Source organism: Miscanthus floridulus, chromosome 11 (assembly GCF_019320115.1).
Source record: "Miscanthus floridulus cultivar M001 chromosome 11, ASM1932011v1, whole genome shotgun sequence".
NCBI lineage: Eukaryota > Viridiplantae > Streptophyta > Magnoliopsida > Poales > Poaceae > Miscanthus > Miscanthus floridulus.
In genome coordinates, this window is record NC_089590.1 from 9,629,214 (window position 1) to 9,657,197 (window position 27,984).

Genomic DNA, 27,984 nt, shown 5'->3' on the forward strand with positions numbered 1-27,984 from the left:
AAAACAAGATAAATCAACACCTCTTTCATGATACATATAATGAGCATGAAATGTTTACCACAGCACACACATAGCAATAGTAGTCTACCATAAAAATTTTACAGCAATTGGATCACCACAACTTTAGATATGAATTTCTTCCTAGAAAACCCTAATTATCATAGATAAATAAAAATTGTGAAAACTTTCTACTAAAAGATATCATATTATGACTGTACTGTGTAGATCTATTTACAAGGATTCCAAAAAGTCCTCATTTGCTATTTTTGGATTTTTCTACAATTTATTAGGATTTTTCAAAGCTTCAACCAATTAAAAAGGAATAAAGGAAAAACACATTTGCACAGATGACCCTGCAAGAAACTTTAATTAAATTAAGCAAACAAGTCCTAATAACACTATTTGTATGAGTCTTGGATTCTGCACTTAACCCCCTAGAAGACTCCCTATTTACGCTGAGAAGCTCCCTCCTCTTCTTCACCCGGCCGGAAGCAGGGTAGCTCACTGGAGCTCATGATTTCGACCGCCATGGTGCTCATCGATGGTGAAGGAGGGGCCCGGAGCATCAACTGTTCCTAGCCGCACCCATAGGAGGTCCAATCAGTGGATAGAGACGGTCGGTGGAGGACCAGACACTCGAGCCAACGACGGTCGTGGCAGCCTCACCGGTGGCAGCCGCTGCACGGTGGTGGAGGTGTTCGGAGGAGAGGTGCGGTGCGCATGGGGTGGCTCGAGGAACACAAAGGTGAGGCTAGTTGGGATGGATGAGGCTCGTAGCAGCAGTGGCAAGCTCGGCTCTGGAGTCGGCCATGGTGGCGGCGGATGGTAAGCTCTGGCGACGCCAACTAGGGTGAGCATGCATGAGGTGGAACATGATGCCATGAAGGCGGTGGCAGGTGGTCAGCGACAGTGGAGGAGGCGTAGAGGGGACGGGGGCTGCGGGTGGAATCGAGCTCTGCTCCAGCAGTCCATGGTGAGCGTGGCCAGCGAGCGACAGCAGTAGAAGTGCTAGCAAGAGAGCGGCGTGCGGTCATGGAGCAGGCGGCCATAGGGCTGCACAAAGGAGGAGGAGAGGGAGCAGCACCTGCGGCAGTAGCTCAGGCTCTACCCGGTGGCTCGCCATGGTGGCAGCGGCCATGGAGGAGCGGCAGCAACGACGAGAGCGAGAGAAAGGGAAGAGAAGGCGAGCTGCAAAGTGGAGCTCGATGCGGTACAGCGTATGGCAACAACGCAGCTTAGGCAGGGCATCCCCAACGAGTGGAGTAGGGTGGGCTGCATAGCTCAGGCATAGAGGCCACATCCTGGACACGCGTCGCCCTTTGAGACAATTTCCTGAACAGGTGGCGGTCAACAACGTGGGTAAGGTGGGCGCTATTTTTGGGCCAGCTACTGGCCGTTTTGGACCTTGGGCCCAAAAGAAAAGTTGCAGCCCACCTAATGATCTACAAAACTCATTAATGTTGCCTAGCCATTAGAGCTCTCCATTAGCACCTAATGAAGCCTGAAGTTGACAGTGTCAGCGACTAATCGAGGATTACGCATTTCTCTGCTTGAGCTCGAATTACATGGTCAAATTTATTCCAACTTTTTGTATGTCCAACTTTTATATTTAGCTCAACTTGAGTTGCTTAACAAAAATCCGAGAATGTGAAACACCAATGTCAATGACGATGAATTCCTGAACTTAGAATTATTTAGAGCCCAGAAATAGCAGATGATTCCATCTTGAGTCCTCTATTTGAGCCACTTAGGAGTTGAATCAGGTCTTGGTCCAAAAATAAAGTTTATTGTACTCCACTCGAACTTCAACTTTTATTAAAGGTCAAACTTCATATCTGGTACGAAAACCATTTCTTCATCTTGTTCAAAGCAGCATCTCGTTAAACCCTAGAATTTGGTTTTTCGACCAGTTGAGGCCTTTTCTTGACATTTGCTCAGCACGAACCCTTCATGACTTTTGTTGTAGAGTTCAATTGGGCAAGGTATCAAGGTTTGATTGATGACCTATAATTCCATTCACTTAATAGTGCAATTCAAGCAAGAATGTAACCCATCATTTCATGTGACTTTTTTAGCTCCAAACTTCATGAAACTTTTCCACTGGTCAAGATGGATGCATGTTGATGTAATATACATGAAATAAGCATGTTTAACATTACTCTTGCATAATCTAAACAAGGGTACACATGTAAGTAAGGGTGTGTTGTCCAAGTTTAAGTTGGAGCTCACTCTTGTAGATTTGATCTTGACACCTTCATCACCACTTAACATGTCATGTTTGAGCTCAAACCCATTGCTTAACTAGTGACAAACACCTAGGGTGTTACAGTATCAATATATGTCTCTTATGGAGCAGGGGTGCATGAATATGAAATGGGTGGTTGCATACTTCTAGTGTAGAAGTAGCATATATATGTGGAGTGTACGTGATCTTGATCAAAAGGTATGACAAGCTTCTCTACTTAGATCAACAAGGCTTGACAAAGCTCAAAACAAACAAGCAGTTTTTTGTGTAGGCTTATCATATCGGTAAACATGTATTTGGCTCTGGTAGGAATTTTTCACCATTGAGAAACTTCTAGCAAGAGCTTTTATCATTTTGTAAAACAAAACTCCTAGATCGTCTCAATTATTCCTTAGCCAAGTTAAAAGATTTACTCTAGCATTGCCACAACACATCTCACAAAAGCCTAGACTTGATTCTAGCATTTGCAACCCACAAAAGCATTCAACTTAAGATGAACTCTAATTTCACATGCTCACAACTTGAGAAGTAAAAGGTGTTGTATAGCAAGCTTTTGCAAAGTGTCAAAGAGCAACTATTCATCATTTTCAAGAGGAATCACACATCAACATTTTTAGAGCAAGAGTGATTAAGGCAGCTTTAACGATACTCCTCTCATCTTCAACATTAGTTAAACATAATCATTTTTATTGTTATCATTATTATCACATGATCATTATTTTCTTTATCATTGTATATATATATATATTTCTAAATATAAGGAACTAATGCAAATAAAAGAGAGTGTTTGAATGATTTCATACCTAAGTGGGGGAGGCTCTCCCCCAAGCTTCCCTTTTGTGTAGGTTGTAGTCTTCTTCTCGGATGGCTCTTCTTTGATTCTTTATTTATTACTACTACTATGATAATGCATTACTACTAGACCTATTTATTATGAGTTTTTTATATTATTGTGAACTTATTCTAAATGCTAGTACTTTCTAAGTACCTTTATTGAAAATGTAAACATGAGATGCAACTAATAATCTAAACATGTGATGCAAAGTTTGGAAAGGGAAATATGCAAATGCAACCTATACTAAATGCAATGAAAATGCTATAAAAGCGTACCTTCCAATGCTGGCTCACGACTGTTCTTCCTTGTGTGGGCGTTCTTCTTTCTTGTATGGGAATTCTTCTTCCTTATTTTCTTCAGAGATGTTCAGTAGGATCAGGTGATGATGATGTAGAGGATGATTCCATCTTCTTTTGCCATGTCCTTCTTGGCATCGGCTTATTCTTACCAGGCTCTTCCTTCTGCTCAGCTGGTTTTGGCTTTCTAGATTTCTTCTTCTTTGGCTGCTTCTTCCTTACCTGTTTCTCATCAAAGATTGGTTTTCCAGGGGCAAAAGCAAATGTTTCTTTCTTTCTAGCAAAGTGGAATTGAATTTTTCCAGATGCCACCTATATACAAGCATTAGCGGTATTGAGGAAAGGATGACCAAGGATGAGGGTGTATCCTTGTCATTTCCCATGTCTAATATCACGAAATCAGCGGGGACATAAGCATCTCTAATTTTGACCAAAAGGTTGGTGGCTACACCTTCTACGTAGCGAACTGATTGATCAGCTAGTTGCAAATAAACAGAAGTTGGAGCTAAGTATGTGTAGAACAAGTTTTCCTAAGTTTCTTTAGACATTATGTTCACACTAGATCCAAGATCACAAATTGCAAGTTGAAAAGTATGAGGACCAATAGAGCAAGTAATGATAGGACTCCCCAACCATCTAAACCAAAATCATACCTTGATGTGACGAGGTTGGCAGTCTCCATGAATTCTTTAGGCTTGCTAGGTATTCTTCCTTTCTCAAAAGATGAGAGAGCACCTGCTAATTGTGCTAATTGGGTTTCTAGAATCTTATTGAAGCTAAGTTGATTCTTTATAGTGGAAGAAAAATCATCCAATTTAGCATTTATATTTTCCAACATCTTGTCATTAGCATGGAGTTTCTCATTTATACTATCAATCATTCTACCTTGACTATAGACAAGATCCTTAAGGAAAGGATAATTATTACCTTGATTACTCGGGTGTTGCGATGAATAATTATTGTAATTATTATCTCCTTGGTTGTTGGAGCGCTGATTCCATCCTTGATTTTGAGGAAGAAACACATTGTCTTCATGGGTCTTGGGGCAGAGGTATCCTGAATGTCTGGATCATCCCACAAACTTCACAAGTCATGTGGGTGTCCATGGCTTGTACAGTTTCTTGGGCACTCATCTTCTTGCAATTTTTGAGTCTCTTTGTGAGTAGATCCATCTTAGCTACAAGCATGTCAGCTTCTTTAAGAGAATGCATACCTCTTTTGTGGTGATGTAGTCGTTCATCGCTCCATTCTTGGTTGGAAACCATCTTCTCGATCAATGCCTTGGCATCTGTGACATTAAGCGAAAAGAATGCTCCTCCTGCGGTAGCATCTAAATGGCTCCTATCTAGTAGGACTAAGCCATGGTAGAAGTTCTAGATCAAAAGCCAGTCTTCCATACCATGGTGTGGGCATGCGGCGACATACTCTTGCATTCGTTCCCAAGCATCGGCAATCAACTCATAAGCTTGCTATTGAAAGCTAGAGATTTTGTTGCGAAGAGCATTGGTATTACCCATTGGGAAGAACTTAACTAGGAAAGCATTGGAACACTTGTCCCATGTATCTATAGTGTTGCAGTTAGTGTAGAACCATTGTTTCACTTTTTCCAATAAGGAGAAGGGGAAAAGACGGAGACGTATGGCCTCTTGGGTCACTCCCTTAATAGTAAACGTGCAACAAATCTCCAAAAAGTGTTGGAGATGCGCATTAGCATCCTCGTGGGCTTTACCACAGAAAGGACTAGCTTGCACCATCATGATCAATGCAGGCTTAAGCTTGAAGTGAGTGTCCGCATTAATGACATTGGGACTTGTGGCTATGTTAGCAGTCGAAGGCATAGAAAACTCACGGATGGTCTTGTTGGCCATAACCGTGTTAGGAAGAGGAAAGGTAAATGAAAGAATGGGAAGGGAAAAGATGGTTGCTAGAATGGAGGCTAAGAGCCTAGCTAGCAGGACCAAATGATAGATTGCTAACATGCACCAATTGCCTTCCCCAGCAACGGTGCCAGAAATGCTTGTTAATGGTTCATATGTGTATATAGGAAAGGGGATTCTACAAGCGCACAGAACTATCATGTAGCACTTCGCTTGGTGAGAACCAAGTGTCAAATTTATATTTTTCCCAAAGAAAGGTGGATGGGCATGTTTGGGAACTGTGGTTAGGTAAGCTATGTAGATGTGTTTAACAACACGGGGTTGATGGAGGTAAAAGGTAAAAGGGTATGTCACAACAAACAGCAGTAGCTAGAAGTCTAGTGTAGCTGAGTGGAAGAGATAGAGCAAGTAATCTTAAGCAACAATGGTAAATTAATGACAATAAGATCATCCTTAGCACGAGGGGCGTACCTACCCTAAATTCAATTAGGCACAAAGCACAATGAGCCCTACATTTTAATAACTAGACCCAATGTGGTGGAATATAGAGGAAGGACAGGGCTATCACCACCTGCCAACTACCAAAATCTATTTGGAGATCTAGCCATACCTATAGGCAAGATATTGTCTAAGCACCATGCTTCATCTATAAAACTCGCTGCTTCAATCAGAGCTCCTAGTGAAATAAGATCGAAGCACCCTAACCAAACGGTAGAACAAGTACTAATGATGAATGAACTAAACACTAAGATAAATGTGATGCTATTGCCTAGAGAAAAAGCACCTAGGCTCACTAATGATAAACAAGATCAAGATAGGACTTGAACTAAGCAGAGCTATATTACTAAATAAAGTACTTGACAAAGTAAAGTACTAAATAAAGTAAATGCTAAATAAAAGATTACAAAGGAGCTATACTAGACCAGAAGACTCTTCCAAACTCCAAGGCGAGCTCCACTCTACTCTATCACTACTAGCTAGCTACTACTTCTAAGCTACTACTCTTGAGAGATTAGAATACATGAGTGATGATATCCACCGAGCACCACTACCCCTTTTATAGTGTGTAGAGGGCAGGGGGGTACTTGTAGGTAGCAATGAGGTGGTGTAGAGGTAGGGGGCATCGGCTGACCATCCACTGCACCGCCTTTGCATGCAATGGCGATGGATGGCCTCAGGGTGGCTGTTGCATGCGGGTAGGTCGGTTGCCTTGGCAGGTAAGGCGCTAAGAAGGTTGGTTTGGCTCCTCCAAGTGGATGACAATGGGTCCATGGATCCAAGGCAGCTCAACTTCCACCTTTGGATCAAACCGACATGGATCAACACTGGTGAGGCAGTGTGGAGTCCTTCCCAGTGGATTAGTGATGTGGCAAGGGGGTGGGGCCATTGGGCGACGCCACCTGGCATCGGCCAACATGGCCCTATGGGTCCACAACCCCCTACCACTGTCCACTTGCCTTCTATGCATGTCTTTTGTCCATTTTTGTGGAATTTCCTACATACAAATAATTATTCCAAGTACAAGTGGAACTATGTGAATTATAAACATAAAATGGTACTTGTGATGTTGTTTTACTTTGGTTTTGGGTGGAATGTTGATGGTCAAAATGGGTGTAAGTGACCATCAACATATGATCTGACAGTGGGCCTAGACACCTAGAATACGTGAAAAAGGGCAAGGATCAGGTAGAGGAAGAATTATAATGGAAAGTTTCAAAATAGGTGAATTATAATGGCAGATCTCCAAAGTTGAAGATTGTAATGGCAAGCCCTTTTCAATATGCTATTCAGGTCTAGCCTTTTCCCTCCCAAGTCTAGCATCCACCTTGGTTGTTATCTTCTTCGCTCGTGCTACACCATGATGTGTCTCCATCGAGTCAACGTCGAGGTTGCTTATCATCCTCCACCAAGCACCTCTGCCCGCCCTGCCAGCTGCCACACCACCACCTCGCCATAGCCCAGCTAGGCCTCCATGCCTCCACCTAGCAGGCCTCCAGTGCCTCGACCTTGCCTTTGCCTTATCCGTCACTATGCCTCCCCTCGCTGGCTGTTGCACCTCCGCATTCGCCTCCCTCTTCCCCTCGTTCCTCCCTCCAACACTAGCGCTGCCACACTCTCCACCCCCACACATGTTGGACGATCTTGCTTGTGTGAGCACCAGCTGTTGTAGGTGGGTGTAGAGTCAAGATGGTAGACTAGGAGGTGAATAGTCCTTTCTAAAGCTAATCAGTGCAGGCTAACATACACAGATGTGGAGTTAAACTAATCAGTGTAGCCAAGACTACACCCCTATATCTATATCACACACACCTTATAAAAGATCCTGAATGAAGAAACTAAGGTGCTGAGCTAGTGAGAGCTCACCTAAACAATTCTTGTTAGCAAGGTCTCACTATGCAACTAGTCAACTAAACGCACCAGGAGCTGCTACACATGCTAGTAAGCAAAAGTGCACAAAGCATAAGCACAACTAGCACTACACTAGCACTACTCACTAGAGGCTACACAAGCACAACTAGAGATCAACAACTACAAATCTACACAAGCTTAAGTAGTTACACAAAGAGCAACAACACAAGCACAATATGTGAACAAGTAAATACAAGCACCAATGGGAAGATGTTGACACAATTAGTTTTATCCTAAGGCTCGATGGTTTGCCAACCACTTCATCCCCATTGAGGTGAGCCCAAGGTTGCCTCTGATCCTCTTGCTAGTGGAGAGCACATAGCTCACTCTGTCCACAAAAAGGAGTGCTCACACAAGAGCTCTAGCACTTTTATCTAGTCGGACCACTTTATGCTCTTCACAACTCGCTTCTACTAGAGTTGCTCTTTGCGATCTCCCATGATGCAAGCACATACAACACCCCTCACAAGAGCCAATCGATTGTAGGCGGCAACAATAACCAAGAACCCAAGCCGGCTAGGTGATGGCAATCACCAAGAGTAACAAGAAATCTCAAGTTACAAAGACTATCTCATGCCACCACATGCAAGCTCTCAAATGTAACACAATAGAAGCTCCCAATCTCTCACAAGTTTGAGAACTAAGTCAAGAGAGGAGATGGGATAGATTTCTCAGACTGGGGGAAGATTGAGCTTATCAAATTTGCAGCCCCTTGCTCTATCTCACAAGAGAGGAACAAGAGTGTCTTAAATCCACTCTCCCAAGCCTTTGCCAACCATTGCTTCACAAAAGGCTCCTGCACAACAATTTTTGGGGTGGCTGGCCCAAAAATTCTTGGGTAGCCTCCATGCTCGCATAGCTAACAGTCGCAAACCCTAACGACGCCACTAAGATGCTACCCCAGAATTTCTGAGGCCGAGGCATGGATATTTTAGGTGTGCTCAGATATTCCGAGCCATTGTTCGGAATTTCTAAGGAGCATAGTACAACACAACATGGCTTCTCCCTCTCACTCGAACCAGTCACCCCAGAATTTCTGGGGAGGAACTTTGGAAATTCCGATTGAGGCTTCTACAGCCAACAGAGCGATCAAGTCAAATATTTCCTCAAAATTTCTAATCAGCTCAAAAATTCACAGGAGCATAGGAAAAATAGGCTGAGCCACCTCAAACACTTTGAAATTTCACCCTTTTTTAAATGTGCCAACTCTCCAAGTGTTCCAACAACTTGTGCACATGAGTTAGCCTTTCACAAAAAAATTTAAAGGGTTTTGTCTTGCATCTCACCACATCACTAAGTACAATGCAAATGCACATTAAACTTACACATGGCGGCACTAGAAAACCATTGCAACTAAAAGATTTCCTGGCTTTATAGTATGACTATGTATCCTAAACCCAGTCAGGCACTTCTCCACTAAACCTTTGACCAGTGAATTGAAATGCTCTGCATATATACATTTGCCTTCTGCATTCCATTTCATATCCATCATTAGTGATGCCACAGAAGCATCCAACCTCCATCAAGCCACTTGTAATCAACACAAGTCTTCCATGGCTTGATACCTTGTAGATGATATGATCTACTTCATGCCATCACAGTGTCATTATTGGTTCGTTGATGGCAACTTCATTTGCTCTTCACTATTGCACCCACACTAGCAACCTGGTCCTTCATAGACAAGCCATGTCTCTTGATCTTCTCCACCTAGCCACATGACATCATGTCATGTCTCATATGCAATGAGCTCCTCTAAAACACCAGTTGAACACTTGCAACATAACCATGCCATCTCTCAACCATGGCTTTAAGGGTTGCTCACACTAGTGTACCTGTGGACTAATCACCAGTGTGTCTCCACATCAAACACATATAGTCCACCTAGGTTGTTACTTAATTACTAAAACAAAACTTCAAAGATCTTTCCTATGCATGAGTTTCCTCAGGCCAGAACCCACCATGGCACAAACTCACCTATGCACATTGGCTAGGAAGATCTTGCTAGCACATCTCTTGTGGAAAATGAGACTGGCCTCACTTGCGGTGATGGTTGATGCATGCGATCCATAGTTTTCCCTTATCGTGCTAGTCCGTCGAGCTCACACCTTTGCATGGCCAGAGTCCAAGATTGTCTTGTAGTGGCAATGGTGGCCTAAACCCACGCTCGCAACCAGGCTAAGCTCCAAGTCACGCCATTGCCTAGCTTGCATCCACGCTAGAGAGAGAGAGATGGGGAGATCCACTACTACAAATAGAATTTTAGGAGACAAGCCTCCTGATTAATAGAGGTGGGCATTTTGTGGTGCCTCCTCTATAAATGGTCTGGTGGCTCCAGACAAAACGCTCGCCTTTGTTAACCAATTTTTGGAGGAAGGCATTTTAAAGTGACCACCTTTGTTAATCGACTATTAATAGAGAGGGGCATCCTAATGTGTCTGCCTTTGTTAATCAATTAGCTAAGACAAATATCATAAGATGCTCGTGTTTGAAAATGAATATTTACAGATGCGGGCATTCTAAGAGTCGCTCTATAAATTGATTAACAGAGTCGACCATTTTAAGAGCACGTCTCTCGAAATAGTTGTCTAAAAAATCATAACTTTTCACATGAACTTTGACAAAAAGGCAAACTTTATAGAAAATTTATAGATCTCGATATGATCTACAACTTTGTAGTTGATAAATTTTTTATTTGAATTTGTTTACAATCCCAAAAATTTGTTTTAAGCTCTAAAATTTTGAAATCTAAAATTTATAAATTCAAATAACATTGGATGTTGACATGATGTATAACAAAGTTGAAGTTGTCGATGCAATCTACAACTTTGCAGTTGACAAAGTTTATTATTTGAAGACATTTTTCGAAATTATTCGTTTTAAAATTCATGGATTTTGATATTCATTTTTTGGAAATTCAAACTATCTCGGATGGAGATATATACACCCATTATTAAAATTGTAGTGCTCGACAAGATCTAAAACAATATAGTTAAAAATATTTAATAGCTAAAATATTCAATACAAGATTACAAAATACTGATACAAAACAATAGCATCCAACATTCTACATAAAGTGATCCCCTAGTTGGGTTTTGGTGATTAATGACAATACGAGATTACTGTGACTAATGTGTGTTTTGTAGATGCAATTAAGTTTGGTCATGGTAATGACAATTGATTGGCAATCATGGTTGTTATGCCCCTATGATGGAAATCATTTCGGTTTTCAAAGGATGAACGACAAGGTTAAGGATGGACTAGTTCTAAGTGTCGTTTGGTATTGAGGAGACACTTAGAGTAGTTTAGGACTTTGTTTTTCCTTTGGCCATAGTATTAAGGGGGTATGGTCGGGTAGCTTGACCTAGGTGAGTCTAGTGGGTTAGGTGTGGTGCACACTTATCAAATCTAGCACTAGGTAGCTCCTAAATAGCCCTTAGATTAATTGGAGCGAACTTCATTCACATATGATTGAGAGTTGGAAGTGAATGGAGGGTCAAATGTTGACTGGACGCTGGCGTAGAGTCCAATCAGTTCATTTGATCAAGGTGAAGTCGTCTGAATGCGACCGGACACTAAGTGAAATGTGACTGGACGCTGGGTGCTAAAGTCCGGTCAACTCCAGTAAGGTCCTAGAGAGGGAGAATCCTGATCGAACATGTCTGGTCAGTGCTGACCGGATGCTGGTTAGGCTCCGGCTATTGACTGGACGCTGAGCAGCAAAGTGACCGGACGCTGGGTGCTAGAGTCCGGTCAACACCAGTAAGGTTCCAGAGGGCAGTTTTTGTGACCGGATGTGTCTAGTTAGGGCTGACCTGATGCTGGTCAGAGTCCGGTCACAAGGGGTTATAAATACTTCCTCTATTCACTCAAGGGATTACTTTTGCTCATTCCAACAGCTGAGAAACACCTTTGAGAGTGCCAAGAAGAGCAAGGTCCTAGTGAGGTGATTGAGATTTGAGAATCCAAGGGAGAGGCCTCATTAGTGAAAGCAAGAGTAGCAAAGTGTGCATCCACCCTTCTCATTAGGCTTGTCCTGGTCAAGTGAGAGTTCGTGCTTGTTACTCTTAGTGATCGCCATCACCTAGACGGCTTGGTGGTGATTGGGAGCTTGGTGATCATCCGACGGAGCTTGTGGATGACCCAACTCAAGTTGTGAGCGGATGTGGTTGATTCAACGCGACTGGAGTGTCGAAGAATCAACCCGTAGAGAGCACTTGATCCTTTCGTGGATCAAGGGGGAGCTACACCCTTGCGCAGGTGCTCCAATGAGGACTAGTGGGGAGTGGTGACTCTCTGATACCTTCGGCAAAATATCGCTGTGTTCCTCCTTCTCGCTTTCTTTTAAGCATTTACTTTGAGCAATTCAATTCTTGTCTTTACATTCATAGAATTGCCATGTTAGAGTAGGATTAGAACATAGGTTGCTAAAGTTTTGTGCGGTAGAACAATAGAAATACTTTCTAGGCACAAGGGGTGAAGTGGGCTAACCATAGGGTTTAATTATTGCAAATAATTTTAGAATTAGCCCAATTCACCCCCGCTCTTGGGCATCTTAATTTTTTCAGGTGTGTATTACAGTGGTAGAGAGAGGTTATCTATGCCGACTGTCACTGTAAATGGTCATTAGCATAGACTATTTGATAGAAGTGGTCGTACTTGCTCACAATTCTATAAAAATAAAAAACCTATGTCTCCAAAAATCTTCTCTGCAGTAGCACAGACACTTGTTTTAGGAGACTCTCCTAGGGAGCTTAACAGCCCTTTGTGGATGCCCTTAGGGCCAGGGTTCAACCTCATTTTTCCACAATGGTTGGCGGCCACCAACCTTATCTCGCGGCTGGTACTACTTCAAGATTGTGGCGGTCAACCGTGGGTTCAACACACCTATTCCCAGGTTCCATTCTAATACTGCTGAGCTGGCACTCCCTTGCCATCTTTCCCACCTTCTATTCTCTTTCTTCTTTCCATACTTGCATTCCATTGCTTACTTCGATTCCGTTCCTTCAATTACTACTGCAGCTGACTCTCTTCCACCTTTGACACTATCTTACTTTCTCCTGCTCAAGAACGGCTATCAATACTCTCTCTTGATCAGTGTCTCCTTCTAGATCTGTCTTCTCTCTACCTCTCTCAGTTGTCTTGATCTCCCTCTCCGTCGGATGCGAAGGTCGTCTTCTCCATAAACCGTGGATGGAGAAAATAATAATATACTTGAAAATGTTGTTGCTCCGCCTGAACCTTCGCATGCAACCCTAATCTTTTCGACTCACTCGACTGCCAAGGACAGCGGTGGCTCCCCAGCAAGCACACCGCATCATTGGGTCAAATTTGCAGGTAAAATTAATTGCTCTATGTGCACATCTTCAACATTTGTTAGATGTGGGTGCTGCTACGAGTCTATAAGCCATTTGCTCTTAGCTAGATCTGATGCCTGTGCGAGTTTTCCACTTTTTTTGGCAAGGAGTGGGGTAGGTTTATACCACTTCTGAAGATGTAATGGGATTAGTTGTTACTTATATAGTATCTAACAATTTTTTAAAACTTCTTATACTCAGGAATTTGTTCAGTATTCATGTTCATTTTATACTTCCACTTTTAGAGTTAAAAATAGATTTTGGAGGTTTTAGATGTGCTTATTTTGTTGCATCTGAAGAATGCTGCTTTTGTAGGGTAGAACTGTTCATTTTAGTTCTAATGAGATTTTTTATTCAGCGTGGAATTTTTAGTTCTTATTGGTGACAGAAGTCTAATATTGTTATACTGCCTAAAATGTCCAGTATTTTTCCTAAATTTAGAGTGGCACTTTTATAAGTACATTAGTTCTTCTAGGTTGTAGACATGCTGCATTTGTTGCAACCAGACTATTTTGTTGCATAATCCTGTTCCTTTTTTTGGTACTGCTAATAATTATTCAACATGAAATTTTATTTTTTTCTTCGGATACTTTAATCTATTAGTTACCTTTTTCTGCTAGTGATTTTTGGAAATCAGCTGATCCAATAATATAATTCTATGACAATTGTTACTATTGTTCATTTTAGAATCTTCTTATGCTTCTATCATATGTTCATAATGTTTGTTTCTTGGAAACAAATTGATACGATTTTTAGTAGAATGAGTTATGATTCAGTGTGAATAAATGCACAATAACTTAATATGCCACTTAGACTAAGTTTATGCTATCACTAGTACAGGAATGGTTTCTAGGAGCAGCTGGTGAGGCTTTGTAGAGGCGGCTCAGCCAACCGCCCCTATCATACCATCTCTACAAATCATGTATTTGTAGGGGCGGTTTCCAGACCGCCCTTACAAATCGATTTGTAGAGGCGACTGGTGTTATCAGTCGTCCCCCTATAAATCGATTTGTAGGGACGGCTGGTAACACCAGCCGCGTCTATAAAATCGATTTGTAGGGGCGGCTATAGTACCAACCGCCCCTATAATACCTGTTTGTAGGGGTGGTTTAGTCTAGAACAGCCCCTACAGTATATTTTTTAGAAAAAAAATTTAAATTTACAATTCAAATTCAACTTGAACACACACACATATATATATATATATTCAAATATGACCACAAGCACAAGATCATTATATAAACTACCATTACCAATACAATTCACAAGAATATATACAATCCATTATTAAATTTATCAACTAATTTAATATAAATATTAACTTAGGCAATAGAAAGATACAACAGCAGTCAAACACACATACAAATTATCAACTAATTTAATATAAATATTAACTTAGGCAATAGAAAGAGACAACAACAGTCAAACTTATAATCCACCTGACTAAAAATTTAATAAGAATTTAAAGGCATTTTATAAATTTCAACATTTGCAGAGCAAAGTACCATCAAGTTCTTTCATTTCCAAGAACTGTTAAGATACAGAGACGAATACTTGATGACACAAAAACAAATAAAAGGAAGGTTTAGAGAAGTGACAGCTGAAACCTTGCTGAATATATGTGCTTGATCTTTGTGTTGCTATCGACCTGCAAGCATAACTGAACCAGGAAAAGAGTTGTTCAAAGACGATCAAATCTGAACTTCACTAGAGAACTGAAGCAACCACATAGACTACTATGTAGATGAAAATACAATCAGATATCCTAGGCGTTTTTTGTAAGTATACATGTATATCTGCAATCAAAGGTTCACAATTCAAAGGGATCAAGCTTCCTGGCATTATACCAACAAATCAGTTACTCATCTCACTAGTACCTTTTTGATTGCAATTGCAAATTGAAAGAAACCAAATCTAAAAACAATCATAGAAAAGCATGCAAAGAACATGATTCATTAGGCTCCCTGAAAATTATACATCAGACACACTCATACTTGTGGGCACTATTCATAATATTATATTAAATGAAACAACAGATAAAATCTTTGTTAATTATATCTATTTAACTGATTAGATATAAATGGATCTGCTGCATGGTGATCAAAATCGAAGCCAAATCATATGGATTAGGGAGGGAGGAAGGGAGGTGAATCGACCAGCACGGAGATGGGGTTTGCGCTACCCGAAACGACGTGGAGATGAAGCAAGGCAGACGGATCCGTTGTTGTCGCCTACCCAACCTCACGCTGGTGCCGGAGGAGACGGGGGCGCTGCCACTTGGGGGATGCGCTGTCGAGGGGCAAGGGAGACGGATCTGCCCATCGTTGCCGACCTTGCCTCTACGCGCAACTGCTTGTGGCCAGGAGGGAGGGCGCTGCTTGGTGACCGGGGGTGCCGTCGCAGGCCGAGGAAGACAGAACCGCTGCCAGCGTCGTAGGCCGAGGAAGGCTGATCCACCGCCATCGTTGCTGTCACGGGCCAAGGAAGGCTGATGCGCCGCCGCCATCAACCTAGCCTTGTGCGCCATCGCTTGGGGGCTGGGGAGGGAACGCCGCCGATTGGGGGCCAGGGTGCGCCGCCGCTTGGGGACCAAGGTGCACTGCCGCTTTTGTGAGAGAGAGATGCCCGCGAGGTTGTGGCGGCTGAGAGAAGGGCTAGGGTTAGGGCAGGCGCTTTTATGCGCCCGCTTTTGGGCCAGCCGAAAGGCTAGTGCAGCCCTAGCCCAAGTTGGCTGCGCGGCTCGGGTTTCACCGCCCATCGAAATTAATTTCTCTGTCAGGGATTTAGCCGCCCCTACAAATGGACACAACAGTGGCGGCTGGTAATAGCCGTCCTCTACATACCAGCCGCCCCTACAAATCGACGCATTTGTAGGGGCAACTCGTATTACCAGCCGCCCCTACTGTGCCATTTGTAGGGGGCGGCTGCTGTGCTGGAGCCTGAGTACGCCACTGTAGGGGCTGCATCAATGCCAGCCGCCCCTAAAAACCCCGTTGCTACAAATTATTTTCCACGTAGTGTATAATGACTTAATATTTTAGAATAAGTTTTCTCAAATCCTTTTTTTTTGGGTGTGGTGTGTGGGGGGGGGGGGGTAGGTTTAGAGTGTTAGCTAATATTTTTATGTTCATTTTGTACTGCCAATTTTGAAGAGATAAAACTACATTTTTTTGGATGTAGATGTAATTGTTTTGTTCAATGTGAATGCTGCATTTGTACTGTAGAACTGTTCATTTCTGATCTATTGAGTTTGTTTATCCAGTGTGGTATTTCCAATTGTTATTGGTTTAGATTTGCACCCATGCATCGATCAAGAACTAACTGACATGTTTAGCCAAGACAAGAGCAAGCTAAAACAATCACCTAGCACATGTATAGAAATCTGGACAGCAGCACAACCATCACTTGTTTTAACAATAACAGGAGATATAATCATCCAACAAGGGTGACCCTAGACTTTCTATAAATATAATGAAATTATCTAAAACTTTGTTATTCATTCCAAAAGCTAATTCATAGGTTAACATGATTAAATATGCCAATATCTTAGGTCTGTACCGACAAGGATATAAACCTGACATGAACTTCAGAAATGTATAACTAGTTCTAATCTTCCAACAAGAATGATCCTTAACTTTATATAAATCTTATTAAGTTATCTACAACTTTCTTATTAACATCTTTAGGTGATTCAACAGTTATTTGGCCATAAACACACAAAGCAACAATTCTATCTAAAACATGGACATAATCTGACATGCAACTTAAGACAGCAATAAGTTGAGTTCTAGCATTCACAACAAGGTGGTTCTAGACTTTTTAGAAATCTTAGCAAACCATGCACAACTTTGTTATAAACACCACAAGCTAATTCCAAAGTTAACCAAGTCAAACATCACAAAGAAGATATCTCTGTCCAGATTAGGACAGAATCTGTCACTCCACTTCACAATCTCATAACTGGAGATTTAGACCACCAAAAGGGGTGATCTTTAAACATTTGGAAAGCTCACGAAAAGCCACTACACTTCTTCTATTATCACCAAAACATGTGAGCCAAACAATATAATCATTCAGATCTGTCCAGAGGACATGCAAAAACCTGACAACAAATTTTTAAAATCTATAGCTCCAAAATTATCAGGCCTATGGTCATGAAAATTTAACACAAGCTAGATTATGAAGTTACCTACAATTTTTGTATTCACCATATTCACAGAAAACATCATTATCACCATGAAATTAATTGCCTAACCACAACTATACATGCAACCATTTCAACACGTATGCGACAAGGTTCTTCTTTTAGTTCTTTAACAAGGTAACATATGCATAAGTTAAACACATAGCTCACAACTACTATGAAACTAGTTAATTACCATTTGTTCTATGTAACATGAAACACCCTAAACACTTTAAGCAAGAATTAAAGCAAGGATGAAGAACTTGCATAAGCAACATAATCACTAGTTGTTATATTAACATCAGAGCATACATATAAGTTATAGTTGAAGCTTACCCACTACTTATCATAACTTTGCATCTGATATCATCACTTAACAAGATCTATTAAAAGCATCACATGACTAAATTGCATGCATCTACTAGCGACCTTTCATTATCCAATTATATACTAAAACATATATATTAATTATACATGATGTGACAAACACCTCATTTGGAGCTGATATTTTAATGGATGAGAGATGTTATCAAAACATGGCTACTGCATGAATTTTACATGCTCAAGTTTTATAATTTCATTACTATGAAAAAGACAAATTGCTATTGCGAGAAAACATGTAAAAGCAAGATAAATCTAAAGACCATCATTTTCTATAAACACATAGCTATATTATATGTTATTATGGTATCACAACATCATACAAAGGTAGTGGAACCAAAGTTTCCATTTTTACACCTACATAAAAACTATAACTTATTTAAAACCATTTAAAACTATTTATCAAACCCTAAACAAGATAAATCAACACCTCTTTCATGATACATATAATGAGCATGAAATGTTTACCACAGCACACACATAGCAATAGTAGTCTACCATAAAAATTTCACAACAATTGGATCACCACAACTTTAGATATGAATTTCTTCCTAGAAAACCCTAATTATCATAGATAAATAAAAATTGTGAAAACTTTCTACTAAAAGATATCATATTATGACTGTACTGTGTAGATCTATTTACAAGGATTCCAAAAAGTCCTCATTTGCTATTTTTGGATTTTTCTACAATTTATTAGGATTTTTCAAAGCTTCAACCAATTAAAAAGGAATAAAGGAAAAACACATTTGCACAGATGACCCTGCAAGAAACTTTAATTAAATTAAGCAAACAAGTCCTAATAACACTATTTGTATGAGTCTTGGATTCTGCACTTAACCCCCTAGAAGACTCCCTATTTACGTGAGAAGCTCCCTCCTCTTCTTCACCCGGCCGGAAGCAGGGTAGCTCACTGGAGCTCATGATTTCGACCGCCATGGTGCTCATCGATGGTGAAGGAGGGGCCCGGAGCATCAACGTTCCTAGCCGCACCCATAGGAGGTCCAATCGTGGATAGAGACGGTCGGTGGAGGACCAGACACTCGAGCCAACGACGGTCGTGGCAGCCTCACCGGTGGCAGCCGCGCACGGTGGTGGAGGTGTTCGGAGGAGAGGTGCGGTGCGCATGGGGTGGCTCGAGGAACACAAAGGTGAGGCTAGTTGGGATGGATGAGGCTCGTAGCAGCAGTGGCAAGCTCGGCTCTGGAGTCGGCCATGGTGGCGGCGGTGGTAAGCTCTGGCGACGCCAACTAGGGTGAGCATGCATGAGGTGGAACATGATGCCATGAAGGCGGTGGCAGTGGTCGCGACAGTGGAGGAGGCGTAGAGGGGACGGGGGCGCGGGTGGAATCGAGCTCTGCTCCAGCGTCCATGGTGAGCGTGGCCACGAGCGACAGCAGTAGAAGTGCTAGCAAGAGAGCGGCGTGCGGTCATGGAGCAGGCGGCCATAGGGCTGCACAAAGGAGGAGGAGAGGGAGCAGCACCTGCGGCAATAGCTCAGGCTCTACCCGGTGGCTCGCCATGGTGGCAGCGGCCATGGAGGAGCGGCAGCAACGACGAGAGCGAGAGAAAGGGAAGAGAAGGCGAGCGCAAAGTGGAGCTCGATGCGGTACAGCGTATGGCAACAACGCAGCTTAGGCAGGGCATCCCCAACGGGTGGAGTAGGGTGGGCTGCATAGCTCAGGCATAGAGGCCACATCCTGGACACGCGTCGCCCTTTGAGACAATTTCCTGAACAGGTGGCGGTCAACAACGTGGGTAAGGTGGGCGCTATTTTTGGGCCAGCTACTGGCCGTTTTGGACCTTGGGCCCAAAAGAAAAGTTGCAGCCCACCTAATGATCTACAAAACTCATTAATGTTGCCTAGCCATTAGAGCTCTCCATTAGCACCTAATGAAGCATGAAGTTGACAGTGTCAGCGACTAATCAAGGATTACGCATTTCTCTGCTTGAGCTCGAATTACATGGTCAAATTTATTCCAACTTTTTGTATGTCCAACTTTTATATTTGGCTCAACTTGAGTTGCTTAACAAAAATCCGAGAATGTGAAACACCAATGTCAATGACGATGAATTCCGAACTTAGAATTATTTAGAGCCCAGAAATAGCAGATGATTCCATCTTGAGTCCTCTATTTGAGCCACTTAGGAGTTGAATCAGGTCTTGGTCCAAAAATAAAGTTTATTGTACTCCACTCGAACTTCAACTTTTATTAAAGGTCAAACTTCATATCTGGTACGAAAACCATTTCTTCATCTTGTTCAAAGCAGCATCTCGTTAAACCCTAGAATTTGGTTTTTTCGACCAGTTGAGGCCTTTTCTTGACATTTGCTCAGCACGAACCCTTCATGACTTTTGTTGTAGAGTTCAATTAGAGTCATTTGGGCAAGGTATCAAGGTTTGGTTGATGACCTATAATTCCATTCACTTAATAGTGCAATTCAAGCAAGAATGTAACCCATCATTTCATGTGACTTTTTTAGCTCCAAACTTCATGAAACTTTTCCACTGGTCAAGATGGATGCATGTTGATGTAATATACATGAAATAAGCATGTTTAACATTACTCTTGCATAATCTAAACAAGGGTACACATGTAAGTAAGGGTGTGTTGTCCAAGTTTAAGTTGGAGCTCACTCTTGTAGATTTGATCTTGACACCTTCATCACCACTTAACATGTCATGTTTGAGCTCAAACCCATTGCTTAACTAGTGACAAACACCTAGGGTGTTACAGTATCAATATATGTCTCTTATGGAGCAGGGGTGCATGAATATGAAATGGGTGGTTGCATACTTCTAGTGTAGAAGTAGCATATATATGTGGAGTGTACGTGATCTTGATCAAAAGGTATGACAAGCTTCTCTACTTAGATCAACAAGGCTTGACAAAGCTCAAAACAAACAAGCAGTTTTTTGTGTAGGCTTATCATATCGGTAAACATGTATTTGGCTCTGGTAGGAATTTTTCACCATTGAGAAACTTCTAGCAAGAGCTTTTATCATTTTGTAAAACAAAACTCCAGATCGTCTCAATTATTCCTTAGCCAAGTTAAAAGATTTACTCTAGCATTGCCACAACACATCTCACAAAAGCCTAGACTTGATTCTAGCATTTGCAACCCACAAAAGCATTCAACTTAAGATGAACTCTAATTTCACATGCTCACAACTTGAGAAGTAAAAGGTGTTGTATAGCAAGCTTTTGCAAAGTGTCAAAGAGCAACTATTCATCATTTTCAAGAGGAATCACACATCAACATTTTTAGAGCAAGAGTGATTAAGGCAGCTTTAACGATACTCCTCTCATCTTCAACATTAGTTAAACATAATCTTTTTATTGTTATCATTATTATCACATGATCATTATTTTCTTTATCATTGTATATATATATATATTTCTAAATATAAGGAACTAATGCAAATAAAAGAGAGTGTTTGAATGATTTCATACCTAAGTGGGGGAGGCTCTCCCCCAAGCTTCCCTTTTGTGTAGGTTGTAGTCTTCTTCTCGGATGGCTCTTCTTTGATTCTTCTTTATTTATTACTACTACTATGATAATGCATTACTACTAGACCTATTTATTATGAGTTTTTTATATTATTGTGAACTTATTCTAAATGCTAGTACTTTCTAAGTACCTTTATTGAAAATGTAAACATGAGATGCAACTAATAATCTAAACATGTGATGCAAAGTTTGGAAAGGGAAATATGCAAATGCAACCTATACTAAATGCAATGAAAATGCTATAAAAGCGTACCTTCCAATGCTGGCTCACGACTGTTCTTCCTTGTGTGGGCGTTCTTCTTTCTTGTATGGGAATTCTTCTTCCTTATTTTCTTCAGAGATGTTCGTAGGATCAGGTGATGATGATGCAGAGGATGATTCCATCTTCTTTTGCCATGTCCTTCTTGGCATCGGCTTATTCTTACCAGGCTCTTCCTTCTGCTCAGCTGGTTTTGGCTTTCTAGATTTCTTCTTCTTTGGCTGCTTCTTCCTTACCTGTTTCTCATCAAAGATTGGTTTTCCAGGGGCAAAAGCAAATGTTTCTTTCTTTCTAGCAAAGTGGAATTGAATTTTTCCAGATGCCACCTATATACAAGCATTAGCGGTATTGAGGAAAGGATGACCAAGGATGAGGGTGTATCCTTGTCATTTCCCATGTCTAATATCACGAAATCAGCGGGGACATAAGCATCTCTAATTTTGACCAAAAGGTTGGTGGCTACACCTTCTACGTAGCGAACTGATTGATCAGCTAGTTGCAAATAAACAGAAGTTGGAGCTAAGTATGTGTAGAACAAGTTTTCCTAAGTTTCTTTAGACATTATGTTCACACTAGATCCAAGATCACAAATTGCAAGTTGAAAAGTATGAGGACCAATAGAGCAAGTAATGATAGGACTCCCCAACCATCTAAACCAAAATCATACCTTGATGTGACGAGGTTGGCAGTCTCCATGAATTCTTTAGGCTTGCTAGGTATTCTTCCTTTCTCAAAAGATGAGAGAGCACCTGCTAATTGTGCTAATTGGGTTTCTAGAATCTTATTGAAGCTAAGTTGATTCTTTATAGTGGAAGAAAAATCATCCAATTTAGCATTTATATTTTCCAACATCTTGTCATTAGCATGGAGTTTCTCATTTATACTATCAATCATTCTACCTTGACTATAGACAAGATCCTTAAGGAAAGGATAATTATTACCTTGATTACTCGGGTGTTGCGATGAATAATTATTGTAATTATTATCTCCTTGGTTGTTGGAGCGCTGATTCCATCCTTGATTTTGAGGAAGAAACACATTGTCTTCATGGGTCTTGGGGCAGAGGTATCCTGAATGTCTGGTCATCCCACAAACTTCACAAGTCATGTGGGTGTCCATGGCTTGTACAGTTTCTTGGGCACTCATCTTCTTGCAATTTTTGAGTCTCTTTGTGAGTAGATCCATCTTAGCTACAAGCATGTCAGCTTCTTTAAGAGAATGCATACCTCTTTTGTGGTGATGTAGTCGTTCATCGCTCCATTCTTGGTTGGAAACCATCTTCTCGATCAATGCCTTGGCATCTGTGACATTAAGCGAAAAGAATGCTCCTCCTGCGGCAGCATCTAAATGGCTCCTATCTAGTAGGACTAAGCCATGGTAGAAGTTCTAGATCAAAAGCCAGTCTTCCATACCATGGTGTGGGCATGCGGCGACATACTCTTGCATTCGTTCCCAAGCATCGGCAATCAACTCATAAGCTTGCTATTGAAAGCTAGAGATTTTGTTGCGAAGAGCATTGGTATTACCCATTGGGAAGAACTTAACTAGGAAAGCATTGGAACACTTGTCCCATGTATCTATAGTGTTGCAGTTAGTGTAGAACCATTGTTTCACTTTTTCCAATAAGGAGAAGGGGAAAAGACGGAGACGTATGGCCTCTTGGGTCACTCCCTTAATAGTAAACGTGCAACAAATCTCCAAAAAGTGTTGGAGATGCGCATTAGCATCCTCGTGGGCTTTACCACAGAAAGGACTAGCTTGCACCATCATGATCAATGCAGGCTTAAGCTTGAAGTGAGTGTCCGCATTAATGACATTGGGACTTGTGGCTATGTTAGCAGTCGAAGGCATAGAAAACTCACGGATGGTCTTGTTGGCCATAACCGTGTTAGGAAGAGGAAAGGTAAATGAAAGAATGGGAAGGGAAAAGATGGTTGCTAGAATGGAGGCTAAGAGCCTAGCTAGCAGGACCAAATGACAGATTGCTAACATGCACCAATTGCCTTCCCCAGCAACGGTGCCAGAAATGCTTGTTAATGGTTCATATGTGTATATAGGAAAGGGGATTCTGCAAGCGCACAGAACTATCATGTAGCACTTCGCTTGGTGAGAACCAAGTGTCAAATTTATATTTTTCCCAAAGAAAGGTGGATGGGCATGTTTGGGAACTGTGGTTAGGTAAGCTATGTAGGTGTGTTTAACAACACGGGGTTGATGGAGGTAAAAGGTAAAAGGGTATGTCACAACAAACAGCAGTAGCTAGAAGTCTAGTGTAGCTGAGTGGAAGAGATAGAGCAAGTAATCTTAAGCAACAATGGTAAATTAATGACAATAAGATCATCCTTAGCACGAGGGGCGTACCTACCCTAAATTCAATTAGGCACAAAGCACAATGAGCCCTACATTTTAATAACTAGACCCAATGTGGTGGAATATAGAGGAAGGACAGGGCTATCACCACCTGCCAACTACCAAAATCTATTTGGAGATCTAGCCATACCTATAGGCAAGATATTGTCTAAGCACCATGCTTCATCTATAAAACTCGCTGCTTCAATCGGAGCTCTAGTGAAATAAGATCGAAGCACCCTAACCAAACGGTAGAACAAGTACTAATGATGAATGAACTAAACACTAAGATAAATGTGATGCTATTGCTAGAGAAAAAGCACCTAGGCTCACTAATGATAAACAAGATCAAGATAGGACTTGAACTAAGCAGAGCTATATTACTAAATAAAGTACTTGACAAAGTAAAGTACTAAATAAAGTAAATGCTAAATAAAAGATTACAAAGGAGCTATACTAGACCAGAAGACTCTTCCAAACTCCAAGGCGAGCTCCACTCTACTCTATCACTACTAGCTAGCTACTACTTCTAAGCTACTACTCTTGAGAGATTAGAATACATGAGTGATGATCTCCACCGAGCACCACTACCCCTTTTATAGTGTGTAGAGGGCAGGGGGGTACTTGTAGGTAGCAATGAGGTGGTGTAGAGGTAGGGGGCATCGGCTGACCATCCACTGCACCGCCTTTGCATGCAATGGCGATGGATGGCCTCAGGGTGGCTGTTGCATGCGGGTAGGTCGGTTGCCTTGGCAGGTAAGGCGCTAAGAAGGTTGGTTTGGCTCCTCCAAGTGGATGACAATGGGTCCATGGATCCAAGGCAGCTCAACTTCCACCTTTGGATCAAACCGACATGGATCAACACTGGTGAGGCAGTGTGGAGTCCTTCCCATGGATTAGTGATGTGGCAAGGGGGTGGGGCCATTGGGCGACGCCACCTGGCATCGGCCAACATGGCCCTATGGGTCCACAACCCCCTACCACGTCCACTTGCCTTCTATGCATGTCTTTTGTCCATTTTTGTGGAATTTCCTACATACAAATAATTATTCCAAGTACAAGTGGAACTATGTGAATTATAAACATAAAATGGTACTTGTGATGTTGTTTTACTTTGGTTTTGGGTGGAATGTTGATGGTCAAAATGGGTGTAAGTGACCATCAACATATGATCTGACAGTGGGCCTAGACACCTAGAATACGTGAAAAAGGGCAAGGATCAGGTAGAGGAAGAATTATAATGGAAAGTTTCAAAATAGGTGAATTATAATGGCAGATCTCCAAAGTTGAAGATTGTAAATGCAAGCCCTTTTCAATATGCTATTCAGGTCTAGCCTTTTCCCTCCCAAGTCTAGCATCCACCTTGGTTGTTATCTTCTTCGCTCGTGCTACACCATGATGTGTCTCCATCGAGTCAACGTCGAGGTTGCTTATCATCCTCCACCAAGCACCTCTGCCCGCCCGCCAGCTGCCACACCACCACCTCGCCATAGCCCAGTAGGCCTCCATGCCTCCACCTAGCAGGCCTCCGTGCCTCGACCTTGCCTTTGCCTTATCCGTCACTATGCCTCCCCTCGCTGGCTGTTGCACCTCCGCATTCGCCTCCCTCTTCCCCTCGTTCCTCCCTCCAACACTAGCGCTGCCACACTCTCCACCCCCACACATGTTGGACGATCTTGCTTGTGTGAGCACCAGCTGTTGTAGGTGGGTGTAGAGTCAAGATGGTAGACTAGGAGGTGAATAGTCCTTTCTAAAGCTAATCATGCAGGCTAACATAAACAGATGTGGAGTTAAACTAATCAGTGTAGCCAAGACTACACCCCTATATCTATATCACACACACCTTATAAAAGATCCTGAATGAAGAAACTAAGGTGCTAAGCTAGTGAGAGCTCACCTAAACAATTCTTGTTAGCAAGGTCTCACTATGCAACTAGTCAACTAAACGCACCAGGAGCTGCTACACATGCTAGTAAGCAAAAGTGCACAAAGCATAAGCACAACTAGCACTACACTAGCACTACTCACTAGAGGCTACACAAGCACAACTAGAGATCAACAACTACAAATCTACACAAGCTTAAGTAGTTACACAAAGAGCAACAACACAAGCACAATATGTGAACAAGTAAATACAAGCACCAATGGGAAGATGTTGACACAATTAGTTTTATCCTAAGGCTCGATGGTTTGCCAACCACTTCATCCCCATTGAGGTGAGCCCAAGGTTGCCTCTGATCCTCTTGCTAGTGGAGAGCACATAGCTCACTCTGTCCACAAAAAGGAGTGCTCACACAAGAGCTCTAGCACTTTTATCTAGTCGGACCACTTTATGCTCTTCACAACTCGCTTCTACTAGAGTTGCTCTTTGCGATCTCCCATGATGCAAGCACATACAACACCCCTCACAAGAGCCAATCGATTGTAGGCGGCAACAATAACCAAGAACCCAAGCCGGCTAGGTGATGGCAATCACCAAGAGTAACAAGAAATCTCAAGTTACAAAGACTATCTCATGCCACCACATGCAAGCTCTCAAATGTAACACAATAGAAGCTCCCAATCTCTCACAAGTTTGAGAACTAAGTCAAGAGAGGAGATGGGATAGATTTCTCAGACTGGGGGAAGATTGAGCTTATCAAATTTGCAGCCCCTTGCTCTATCTCACAAGAGAGGAACAAGAGTGTCTTAAATCCACTCTCCCAAGCCTTTGCCAACCATTGCTTCACAAAAGGCTCCTGCACAACAATTTTTGGGGTGGCGGCCCAAAAATTCTTGGGTAGCCTCCATGCTCGCATAGCTAACAGTCGCAAACCCTAACGACGCCACTAAGATGCTACCCCAGAATTTCTGAGGCCGAGGCATGGATATTTTAGGTGTGCTCAGATATTCCGAGCCATTGTTAGAATTTCTAAGGAGCATAGTACAACACAACATGGCTTCTCCCTCTCACTCGAACCAGTCACCCCAGAATTTCTGGGGAGGAACTTTGGAAATTCCGATTGAGGCTTCTACAGCCAACAGAGCGATCAAGTCAAATATTTCCTCAAAATTTCTAATCAGCTCAAAAATTCACAGGAGCATAGGAAAAATAGGCTGAGCCACCTCAAACACTTTGAAATTTCACCCTTTTTTAAATGTGCCAACTCTCCAAGTGTTCCAACAACTTGTGCACATGAGTTAGCCTTTCACAAAAAAATTTAAAGGGTTTTGTCTTGCATCTCACCACATCACTAAGTACAATGCAAATGCACATTAAACTTACACATGGCGGCACTAGAAAACCATTGCAACTAAAAGATTTCCTGGCTTTATAGTATGACTATGTATCCTAAACCCAGTCAGGCACTTCTCCACTAAACCTTTGACCAGTGAATTGAAATGCTCTGCATATATACATTTGCCTTCTGCATTCCATTTCATATCCATCATTAGTGATGCCACAGAAGCATCCAACCTCCATCAAGCCACTTGTAATCAACACAAGTCTTCCATGGCTTGATACCTTGTAGATGATATGATCTACTTCATGCCATCACGTGTCATTATTGGTTCGTTGATGGCAACTTCATTTGCTCTTCACTATTGCACCCACACTAGCAACCTGGTCCTTCATAGACAAGCCATGTCTCTTGATCTTCTCCACCTAGCCACATGACATCATGTCATGTCTCATATGCAATGAGCTCCTCTAAAACACCAGTTGAACACTTGCAACATAACCATGCCATCTCTCAACCATGGCTTTAAGGGTTGCTCACACTAGTGTACCTGTGGACTAATCACCAGTGTGTCTCCACATCAAACACATATAGTCCACCTAGGTTGTTACTTAATTACTAAAACAAAACTTCAAAGATCTTTCCTATGCATGAGTTTCCTCAGGCCAGAACCCACCATGGCACAAACTCACCTATGCACATTGGCTAGGAAGATCTTGCTAGCACATCTCTTGTGGAAAATGAGACTGGCCTCACTTGCGGTGATGGTTGATGCATGCGATCCATAGTTTTCCCTTATCGTGCTAGCCGTCGAGCTCACACCTTTGCATGGCCAGAGTCCAAGATTGTCTTGTAGTGGCAATGGTGGCCTAAACCCACGCTCGCAACCAGGCTAAGCTCCAAGTCACGCCATTGCCTAGCTTGCATCCACGCTAGAGAGAGAGAGATGGGGAGATCCACTACTACAAATAGAATTTTAGGAGACAAGCCTCCTGATTAATAGAGGTGGGCATTTTGTGGTGCCTCCTCTATAAATGGTCTGGTGGCTCTAGACAAAACGCTC

At 42.0% G+C, this 27,984-nt stretch overlaps 2 non-coding genes and 1 pseudogene across 2 annotated transcripts; all 3 read left to right on the top strand.

The window, feature by feature from the left end:
- The first annotated feature begins 541 nt into the window (after positions 1-541).
- Positions 542-27,984, top strand: part of LOC136491626 (3-ketoacyl-CoA synthase 6-like) — a 38,013-nt pseudogene continuing 10,570 nt past the window's right edge.
- Positions 4,772-4,878, top strand: LOC136495020 (small nucleolar RNA R71). The gene has a single exon (XR_010768814.1). It is a non-coding gene; the product is annotated as a small nucleolar RNA R71 (small nucleolar RNA).
- Positions 22,760-22,866, top strand: LOC136495022 (small nucleolar RNA R71). The gene has a single exon (XR_010768816.1). It is a non-coding gene; the product is annotated as a small nucleolar RNA R71 (small nucleolar RNA).